Source organism: Rhinopithecus bieti, unplaced genomic scaffold (genome assembly GCF_001698545.2).
Source record: "Rhinopithecus bieti isolate Rb0 unplaced genomic scaffold, ASM169854v2 scaffold_28016, whole genome shotgun sequence".
NCBI classification, from domain to species: Eukaryota; Metazoa; Chordata; class Mammalia; order Primates; family Cercopithecidae; genus Rhinopithecus; species Rhinopithecus bieti.
The window spans coordinates 2,989,456-3,000,972 of NW_016813202.1; the positions used below are offsets into that span (position 1 = coordinate 2,989,456).

At 43.3% G+C, this 11,517-nt stretch overlaps 1 pseudogene; it reads right to left on the reverse strand.

Moving 5' to 3' along the window:
* Window positions 1-1,611: 1,611 nt before the first annotated feature.
* Window positions 1,612-2,165, reverse strand: LOC108512517 (adrenodoxin-like protein, mitochondrial pseudogene; annotated as a pseudogene).
* Between the last annotated feature and the right edge of the window lie 9,352 nt (window positions 2,166-11,517).

Genomic DNA, 11,517 nt, shown 5'->3' on the forward strand with positions numbered 1-11,517 from the left:
GTAACTGTTTTTTTTTTTTTTTAGCACTTACCAGATGTCAAGCTCAGCTAGGTGTTTTCCATATACTGTCATTTAATCCTCATACATTTGGAAGGTGTGTATTATTAACCCTGTTACAGAAATCAAGAAGCAGGCTTTCAGAAAGGTTAAGTAATTTGCCTAAAACTGCACAGGACACTGCTTTCAAAATCTATCTGTTTTCACCCTTAATTAAATGATGAGTCGCCTGTTCATTCATAGCTGATGTATATTGCAAGGAGAAAGTGATCCTTTTGCTTGATAAAACACACTTTTTGAATCATCATAGAAAATGTGCTGTAGCCCAAATAACCCATGCAGAAACAGCAAAGAAGACGTGCTGGGGTAAGACTTTCTCTTCCCCAGTCTCAACATATGGATAATTCCTCCTTTTGGAATTGAAGTCATAACTACAGAATTTTCATGAACATTTTAAATGGAAAATCCTCATTGCCCTTTTGAATTATAATTCTAATACTTCTTCATGTAGGCGAAGAGAAAGAGAGAGAAAGAAAAATGGGTAAGGAAAAAGTAGGGTTCCTTGGTAGTCCCATGCTACTCAGAAATGATCACTGTTCAAAATTTGTATGTATTTCTACGAATTTTTTTCCAGGCAAATGCATATGTATGTCTAAGTATGTACACACAGACACGAACAAACATGAGATTTTCTTATAAGGACTTCTGTGCAATCTGCTTTTCTCATTTATTTAACAGTATTTTGTTTAAATATCTCATGATGCATATAGCTACCCAATTTGTTGTAAGAGCTTCACTATGTTCTATTATTTAGAAATGGTTACCAAACTTAAATATCATTTCAAGAGCAAAATAAAGTTAATGAAGAGTGGAACAACACGCAAATCTGAAACTACCTATATTGTGTATCTGTAGTGTATTTGTTCTCTAGTGTCCATTTCTGTACCCTACAGCTAGTTGGCTCAAGAAGCAGACACTTTCAGATGAAATTTTCCCAGAGCAGAAAAAAATTAAAAATCTTAATTGGACCATCGATTGCTGGAGTCAGAACTAGACCCGCAGCTTCTCCTCAATCTTGCTTTGCACACTGGCGATGTCTCACCCACTCCCAACACCCCAACTCCTCTGTCCTGGGGCTCATTCCCATGGTACATTATCTTCTTTCACACCAGGGGCATCCTACAGAGAGTTGCCTACCTAAGAAGCGGCAGCCTGATGCTGATGAAAATCCAACAGGGGCTCATAACTGAATAAATTGTTTATCTGTTCCTGTTGTGTGATGTAGTCACTATATACTCCAGAAAATAATCTCTCTCTCTCTCTCTCTCTTTTTTTTTTTTAGGCCCATGACATGGTTTTACTGTAGCTCCAATCTGACTCTACCCTACTCACACTCTATTCTCAGGGGCTTGGGGAAGGCCACCCCACTAGGGACCCTGTCCTCACCAGAGCTTGGACATGGGATCTCTTTCAAGCAGGGGGCTTTGGCCTTCTTGGAGGCTTCCCGTCTCTCTTGGGACTGTATGTGCTCTGAGCTGGGCTTGGCTGACACTTGGCTGTTCCTTCAGTCTTGGCCCTGAGGCCATGACAATCGGGAAGGTCCAGCTGTCCATGTCAGTGGGGCTCGGGGACATGGCAGTCCACGTAGAAGTTCCTCGTGTTCTAGGGTAGACTGAATTCTGCCCCTTCCAGCTCTAGCGTCAGCACGATCTGCCAGCCCAGAGGGGAGTTCTCCTGGAGGAGTCAGGCCACGTCTAGCATGCTGTCTTTCCTCTCTTCGGGAGCAGGCAGAAGGTCCAGTTGGTCTTTGCTCACATGCACATGGCAGGTGGAGCATGCCAGGAAGGCTTCACAGGTGCCTTTCAGGTTCACCCCATGGCATTGGGTCAGGTGGAGAATATTGTCTTCCGACTCTGCAGCTCACTGGGATCCGCCAGCTGGACAGGTCTACAAACACCATGTTCACCACATCCCTGGGCCGCTCAGGGCAGCTGGGCTCTTCCTCTCCTGCCTGGCACGTCAGCCTATCTCCTGAAAGTTCCTGGCTGTGCTGGCGCCTACGCCTCCCTGGAGCCTAAAGAGCTCCTGGGTCTGTTACACCAGGTGTCCCTGGCAGTCCACAGCAGAACCCTGGCACTCATTCTACAGCGGCCCTCTGAGGCAGCCATGACAGGTGTCAGGTGACTCGGCCAGACAATTCTCTCTATTATCTTTCATCACGGCTTGCCAAAAGGAAATTTTTTCTCAAAGTATATATCCAGGTTTTTATGTCTGAGAATCATAAATAAATCTTCCAAATTTGACGAAAAAGTTATCTAGTCATTTTCAAGTTAAATCATAATCACAAAAAAAGAAAAAAAATGGAGCAAAACATGATGTCATTTGCATAGATCAGGAGTCTGTAAATTAGAGACCATGGTCCAAATTCAGCCCGTTGCCTGTTTTTATAAATAAAGTTTTTTGTTTTGTTTTGTTTGAGACAGAGTCTTGCTCTGTCGCACAGGCTGGAGTACAGTGGCACAATCTTGGCTCACTGTAATCTCTGCCTCCCAGGTTCAAGCAATTCTCTTGCCTCAGCCTCCCAAGTAGCTGGGATTACAGGCGTGTGCCACCACGCCTGGCTAATTTTGTATTTTAGTAGAGACGGGGTTTCACCAGGTTGGCCAGGCTGGTCTTAAACTCCTGACCTCAGGTGATCCACCCACCTCAGCCTCCCAAAGTGCTAGGATTATAGGCATGAGCCATGCGCCTGCCCTAAATAAAGTTTTTAAAAAAACTTTTTATTAGCCCTGCCCAAGCAAGACCTCAAAAAATTTGGTTATCGACTCACACTGTTGCTCTCCTTGGAAACTTTGAGTAAATGGCAAAAACTATATTCGTTCCAAAGAATGAGCATTATAAATAAAGTTTAATTGGAACACAGCCACACACATTGACTTATGTATTGTCTGTGGCTGCTTTCACTCTATAATGGCCAAGTTGAGAAGTTGCAGCAGAGATCATATGGCCTTCAAAGCCTAAAACGTTTACTATGTGGCCCTTTAGAGAATGGTTGTCAACCCCCGATATAAATCAATACTCAAGAATCTTTCCAATAATTTGATATGTTTTCTCTGCTAGAGTTCCAATTTGTTTCATAGAAACACAGTGCCTTATGTCAACAAAATGTCCCAGTTGTAAGAATTCTTAGAAGAGCAGCTGTTCAGTGAGACTGGTCTTTCTCTTTGGGGGCAGTGAAATGTTTCTCTGCCTTCTCCAATTATCCCTCTAAGCGATGCCTTCTCCCCTTCATTCATCCTTAGCACCACAATGACACTTGGAAAGAGTCCTACCATGCCATTCAGCGAGTTCTCTCCCTGCTTACCAGAAAGGAAGAAAGAAATTCAAGAAAACAAATTAAGAAAGAAAATGTGGGTGGAGGACAGATGACTTACTGGTATCTCCTCCACCCATCCTGTCTCCTGTCCCTACTCCGATCACCAGTGAGACGCCTGAGGTGTGGGAGGGGCTGTCGACAAAAGCGTGAGTGCCTGCAGATGTGGGTGTGTGCCTTTGAAAACGAGACTGTTGGAGAATGGCCCTGTGCTCAAAGGAGAGAGAATTTGTCCCCCGGGACAGAGAGCATCTGTAGGAAATTACAAACTTGAGGTCATGTGTATTTAAGAGTGAGAAACTCAGTGTGGAAGAGACTTCGGCAGAATGAGTGATAGAGATGCAAATGTAACCAGGACAGTGAGCGTGTGAGACAGTGAAGAACGCAGGAATGAATATGTGTCCCAGAAAGACACCAGATGTGTGACTAAGTGTGTGTGTGAACAAACAGGGAAGGAAAATAAATGAAATAAATGAGGGATACAAAATATGGATGAGACTGAGATTCTCTCCAGCAAGAGGGGATTTACACATACATGATGTCACTTTGGTGTGACTACATTGCATGTCAATCCAGTACCACCAACAAGAAATTCAATCTTAATCCAACTCCTCTGGATTGTAAAGCATAGTAGAATTGGATGACGAGATGGTTAACTATATCCCTGCATTTTCATGAATTGAGGTAATTTTAAATGATGTAGGCAGGAAAACCATTTCAAGACAGAAATCAACTGTCTCACAAAATATGTATTCTTTCAGTGTTTTGTTGAGATTTCTATTCCACCAATTATAATGTTGTGCTGTAATCATCAATTAACCACTTACTTCACTTGCATTTCCTGCTTCATTCTGGGTCTCCCACACAATGTTTGGTGCATAGTTTATAATCATTAAATAGTTGCTGAATGAATGTATTAATCAGTGAAATAGGTTAGCTCTAAATTGAAAATTACACCTCCTGCCATCGATATGCAGGTAAAAAAGACAGCTGCTCATAGCTTACTTCCATAATCCCTTCAGTGAGACGCAAACTGGCAGCAAGGATCATGGTTATTATCGTTACCACAATTGAAAGACAATGATATATGTGCACCAGTCTTCACTACAATCTTTTTAAACACTTTAAAAAAAATTTTGGTATTTAAATAACTTTTTGTTTGTTTGTTTGTTTTTTGTTGTTGTTGTTGTTGAGACAGGGTCTCCCTGTGTTGGTAGGTCTGGTCTCAAGCTCCTGGGCTCAAGCATGCTCCCACCTCAGCCTCCCAAAGTGCTGGGACTGCAGGCGTGAGCCACCATGCCCAGCGAACATCAGTCCTAGAACAACAAAGTATTAGAACTGACTCATGATCAGCCAGGTCCCCAGTTGTGGAGAAAAAGTATTCTCTCTCAGGACCCGAGTATCAACCCTTGTGGGAGAAGCCTATGTCTGGAGTTGGATTTCACTCAGATAAGACATGGCAGAGCTGACTATTCCCCAGCAGCGACCCAAGTTGAAGTATTTACCTCTGCTCTAGCTAAGGGATAGATGGACATTTCTGTTCAGTTGAACTATTCCCCAAAACAGAACAAGCATATCCTGCCCAAAGGGAAGTTTATAACATCAAGACCATCTCAGGGATTGGATCTGGGTGCAGACAATGAACCTGAGAACCATACAGTTTTAGAGCTTCAAAGCTTCTTAGAGAGGAAATGACCAAATGTTCCAGTTTCTCCAGGAGAGTCCCAGTTTATGCCTGTTGTCTTGGTATAATTTCAAAGGCACCCACTTTTCACTCTAGAAAGTTCATCATATGGTCAACCTGCTCAGAAACGATCTAATGCTCACTTTACATAAGAGATGCTTGTAACCTGGAGCAGGAAAGTGACTCACCCAGTCACATAGCTAGTGGGACTGTGTGCCCATTCGCTGTGGGACTTTCACCATTGCAAATGGTAACAAACCATTTCTTTTTGCAGAAAACTCAGGACAAAGCCTTCACCTCCCTATTGTGTAATTCTCTAATGACATGAATAAAAATGGAAGGAAACTGTCTTAGAAACATCCACTTTCCTAAGGCTTAAGCTATGGAAGGATTTCTTCATTCATGAAGGAAATGCATACATCTAGAGAAAACATTTCAATCAGGAAAAAGAGTCCTGATTCAGGTCTTAAGAGAGGGATCGTGGATCTCTCGCAGGAAGGAATTCAAAGTGAGTTGCAGAGTACCGTGAAAAGAGATAGTTTATTGAAAGCTACTCAGTTACAGAGTAAGGATGTTCTCAGAAGCAAAACGAGGAATGCACCATCTTTGTTTTAAACTCTTCTTATATAGGGATCTTATCTATGTAAAAGCTAAGCTATGTCTACATGCGGGTGAGCCGGAAAAATGACAACATTTATTACTTTGTTGATTTAAAGAAAGTTATCCTTGGCATTTTAGTGCGTAAGTACATCAAAGCATGACTATAGTCACCTTAAAAGCACATATTGTTTTGCAATATTGGGACATCTGGACATTTTGTTGTCACAGGAGTTTGTCCTTGCAGGCGTTATTAAGCTGTTTCCTTGGTGGTAAACATCTTAAGACCGTGGGTCGTGACTGGCAAGAAATGTGTCTTGCTAGTTTCAAGATGGAATTGATTTGAAAATGATGTCACCCTGGCTCTCCTATGTTCCTGTTTCCCTAACAATTCCACCATCATATTGGCCTCATCTCAAGTACAACTCAAAATCCTTGATTGTGGGCATACCAAGGGTGGTGAATTTCAGCTTACACTTATGCTGCTGGGTAAAGTCCAGCCAGGATTATGCCTATTCCTGGCATGGGGATAGGAGATGGGTGTTGTGGCTACAAGGTCAGCACTAATTTGCTGACATTTGATGAATCTATACACTGCATTAGACATTCATGGACGTTTTAAAAAGTATTTGTATAAAACACTTTCCATTCCTTGCTACATAATGTTTTGGATCCTAACACAACTTAGTACAGAGGTCAAATTTTGGAGTTCAGCAAAGGCTCCAGCAATCTTACGCAATACATGGGACCTTCACTGACGACAGAGCTATTGGGTCATCTCATGACGTGATGACCTACCTCTCACATACCCAATTTGTCACCTCCTTTCTTCCCTCTCTGTCCCACCTTGGTTCAGGCTTCGTCACTTTTTATATGGTTGTCAGATGGCTCCATTCGAATGCATCTTGGAGACCACTGTTCTCCATCCTAATGCACCCTGGAGACCACTACAATCTCTGTCACTTACTAGATGAAAAATATTTTAATAATTCTCCATTGTCTATAAGATGAAATCAGGCCAGGTGTGATGGCTCAAACCTGTAACTCCAGCTCTTTGGGAGGCCAAGGCAGGAACTGAAAAGTTCGAGACCAGCCTGGGCAACAGGGCGAAACCCTGTTTCTACAAAAAATACAAAAATTAGCCAGAGTGGTGGCACACGCCTGTGGTCCCAGCTACTCAGGAGGCTGAGGTGGGAGGATCCCTTCACCCTGGGAGTTCAAGGCTGCAGTGAGCCATATTGCCTCACTGCGCTCCAACCTGGGCGACAAAGGAGACCCTTTTTCAAAAGAAAAAAAACTGAAGAAATGAATACACAAAAGAATGAATAATTCATGAAAGAATGAAATTCTTAGCATGGTGCGATTAATGCTGGTGGTTATTGCACCTGCCTGTCCACAAAGCTTTCTCATGATTCACAGAGTAGGAATGTGACACAGGGCTGGCCAATCAAAATGCCCCTTTCCTATCATCACGTGATTCAACTAGGGTGGTCATGTGACTGAAGCCACAGAAATCAGAGCTCCACCCTGTTTTTTTTTTTTTTTTTGAGACAGAGTTTTGCCCTATTTGCCCAGGCTGGAGTGTAATGCCGCAGTCTCAGCTCACTGCAACCTCTGCCTCCCATGTTCAAGCGATTCTCCTGCCTCAGCCTACTGAGTAGCTGGGATTACAGGCATGCGCCACCATGCCTGGCTAATTTTGTAATTTTAGTGAGATGGGGGTTTCTCCACGTTGGTCAGGCTGATCTCGAACTCCCAACCTCAGGTGATCCTCCCGCCTCGGCCTCCCAAGGTGCTGGGATTACAGGCGTGAGCCATCGCGCCCAGCTCACCCTTGTATTTTTTGTTTGGAGCTGTACAAGAGGCAATTTTGCCTCTGAAATCACAATAATAGAAGACTATGAAGTTAGGGCTGTCTGGTGAGGTAACTCATAGTTACAGCACTTTAGGGGGCCAAGGTGGGAGGATTGCTAGAGCTCAGGAGTTTGAGAGAAGCTGGGCAACATAGTGAGACTTTTCCTCAAATAAAATATAAAATAATAAAATATTAAAATAAAATAAACAAAATTAAAAGTTGGGGATACAGGCAAAGACTTGCATATTAGAAGAGAATACAAATAAACAAAGGAAAGAAAGTAAAAGAAATAGATAGCAGTTTGGAGTGTGAGAGCCACTAAATCCCTATTACACCCTCTCTTAGGGTTCTCTTGATACCTTGAACTGCCTCAATGTGTTTCCAAGTTAAATGAGTCTCCCCTCCCCTTACTTTCCTAAAGCTTGAGAGTTTCTGTTTTGTTTTGCTTTCCTGAAAGATGCTAACTCATTAATTAATTAGTTTTATCTTTACCCACTACAAACTAATGAGTCCTGTTTAATACTGCTGCCATTCTGGTCTTTTCTGGGACACTCTTGTTCACTTGCAAAATGTCTTCTTGTTACGTCCCAGTGTAAAAGCTCTGTTGGAACGAATAGGCCTGAGTGTATCCCTGAGTCACCTTCCAGCTCTGTTCTTTGTTCTTTCTTGATCTCCCTTCTGGGAATGTTCTTCCACTGTATCCTTTCTATTCCACTAATGACAAAACTACCCATTCTTCAAGACTGAGTTCAGATTTCACTTCCTTCTGAAGCATTTCCAGCTCACTCAAGCCAGAAATAATCACCCTTTATTAAACACCATAACCAGCATTATTTCTGCCTTTTCTTGTATTTTGGATAATTGTACACAGTTGGACTCTTACCCATTCAGAGCCTTTTCCATTTTCTAGAGTGTTTAGTAGAGTCCTGTGTACAGCAGTGCTCAATGAATATTTGGTGAGTAAATATCCCTATAGGCATAAGTGATTGGTTTTTCAGGAACCAAACAAATCTTTCCAACATGAAGATCATGAGATACATGGCCTACTTCTAGAATCTGTGAAATCTTTTGATAATTCACCCATAAGTGCCACCTTCCCACCTCTCATACACATGTGCATGCACACACAAATACACTTCCTTTCTGAGGGTAACAGTGTAGGAGCCTCACCTCATAAAGAATACATGTGGACTGGGCGCAGTGGCTCACGCCTGTCATCCCAGCACTTTGGGAGGCCGAGGCAGGTGGATCACCTGAGCTTAAGAGTTCAAGACCAGCCTAAGCAACATGCTGAAACCCTGTCTCTACTAAAAATGCAAAAAAATTAGCCGGGCATGGTGGTGCCTGCCTGTAATCCCAGCTACTTGGGAGGCTGAGGCAAGAGAATTGCTTGGACCTGGGAGACAGAGGTTGCAGTGCGTTGAGATCATGCCACTGCACTCCAGCCTGGACGACAGAGCAAGACTCTGTCACAGACACACACAAAAAGAGTACATGTGAATTTAGAAAAACTGGAGAGTTTCCATGGAAAATGTGGAAATTTTTTAGATAGAGAATTGTGCTTAAATATTTAGAGATGTGATAATATACATATAATGTAGGGGGTCTTACCCAACACTTGGAAGCACCAACCCTAAAAGAATGCAATTGAGATAGGAGAGATTTTCACTGTGAAGGTGGATATACTTGTTTGCAGCCTTTTCTTACTCCAGGCACATCCATTTGGGAATTTTTTTAAATGTGCTTCCAAAAGTCATTTCTGGAATCCTTCGGGAATCGGCTTGGCTTTCCTGTTGTTCAAGTGAATCCACATGGCTGTAACACCTCAGGCAAAATGTGAACGAACACCATGCTGGCATGTCCGCAGAGCGGTGAGTCTGAGCGCAGTCTTCTTGCTTTGGTGGTGGGGATGAATTAGGGGAACAGATCATGAGCAGAGAGAAGGCAAGACACTGGACAAGGTAGTTATTACAGCGATTACTTGTTGTTTAAAAAGTACATAGGGATAGGAATGAAGCGTGGCTGGCTTTCTGTCACCTAATGTGAAATATCTGGAAGGGATGTCATCCAGTTCTCTCTCTCCAAGTTCATGGGGATGCTGACAATGTGTTGTCCCAGAACTACATGAAAGAAAAACCTCTGGCCTTATCCCAAACCCATTGCATACTTATCCTTTTTTTTTTCTTCTTTTTTTTTTTTTAAAAAAAGCATACAAACACATTTTCCAGCAGGGATACTTCAAAGCAATTGCTGATTCATTGATCCATTCATTCAGCAAACAACTATGGAGTGTTTATTATGTGCCAGACATCATGGTAAATGTTCAGGAAAATTAATAAAAATAAAATATGGTCCCTGCTCTCCAAAGCTGCCTAGAGGTTTATAGGAAAGAAATACCAAGGAACACAGTAACGATACAACAAAGTAATGATAATATCAATCATAATATTGGGTAGCAATTATTAAAAATGTAACACATGGCTGGGCGCGGTGGCTCACGCCTGTAATCCCAGCACTCTGGGAAGCCGAGGCGGGTGGATCACGAGGTCAGGAGATCAAGACCATCCTGGCCAACATGGCAAAACCCCGTCTCTACTAAAAAATACAAAAAATTAGCCGGGCATAGTGGCGGGTCCCTGTAGTCAGTCTTGCTGTGTCACCAGGCTGGAGTGCAATGGCACGATCTCGGCTCACTGCAAGCTCCGTCTCCCTGGTTCATGCCATTCTCCTGCCTCAGCCTCCTGAGTAGCTGGGACTACAGGCGCCCGCCACCACACCCAGCTAATTCTTTGTATTTTTAGTAGAGACGGGGTTTCACTGTGTTAGCCAGGATGGTCTGGATCTCCTGACCTCGTGATCAGCCTGCCTCGGCCTCCCAAAGTGCTGGGACTACAGGCCTGAGTCACTGCGCCCGGCCCATGCCCAGCTAATTTATGTATTTTTAGTAGAGACAGGATTTTGCCATGTTGGCCAGGCTGGTCTTGAACTCTAGGTCTAGGCCTCAAGTGATCCACCCGCCTCAGCCTCCCAAAGTGCTGGGATTACAGGTTTGAGCCACCATACCCAGCCTACATTATTTAATGCTTACAATACACTCTGAGTTTGGTTATAATTCCAGTTTTACAGATGTGGAAACTGAGGCTTAGAGAAATCAAACAACTTATTGAAAAGTAGAGAGGCAGTTAACTCCAGAACCAGGAAACTTAAGTTCATCTGCCTCTAGAGCTTATGATTTTAACTACTAGGTTAAAGAAAGCACAGAGAAAAGTGGGTGTTAACTCCCTGGATCATGAACCGGATCATGGAAATAAGGGGGAATTTGCCTGTGGAATCAAAAGAAGCTGGGTAGCCTAAATGCTGTGAACCTCCCTCTGAGGGGCCACTGGGCGGCCAGCGTGGATAACCACCTAGCATAGCTCAATCTCCACCGTCTCTGAGCAGTGTGAGTCCCTAGGCCAGCACAAGTAGGCCTCTAGTGAAAACACCTTTGCAAAGATTCTAACAGTGAAAGAAGTCTAGCGTGGCCGATTCCACCTTGCTTCTAGTCTCACAGGCTGGCTGGCCCCACTCATTTCTGGGCATAGGCCAAGCTAACCATGGGAGAAATTTAGTCTATAATTTAACTTTAAAGCAATGATGATCATCGTCTCCCCCTAAAACTGATCCCCTCCTTGCTCTGGGACTGAAACTGCCTTTGTAAGACTAATGAAAGCCCACAAGATTAGGATTAGCCTGAATTCTGCTAAAATGTAGGTGGAGCTAAGTGATAACCAGTCATGTGCCCTAGCCTGTTTTTCCATAATCCCTGACTGCTCTGGAGTCGTGTGGCCAGAGGTCACAAGATTTGTGACTTCTCCAATTGTTCCCATAGATAACATCACTATTGTGAAACCTAAGGTTGCTCTTTTGAGATGTTTTTCAGACTTTTGCAACTGACAACCCCACCCAGACCTGTGACTCCTGGCTCAGTCAGTCCTGTGGCCCCTATCCAGAGGCTGACTCAGCACACAG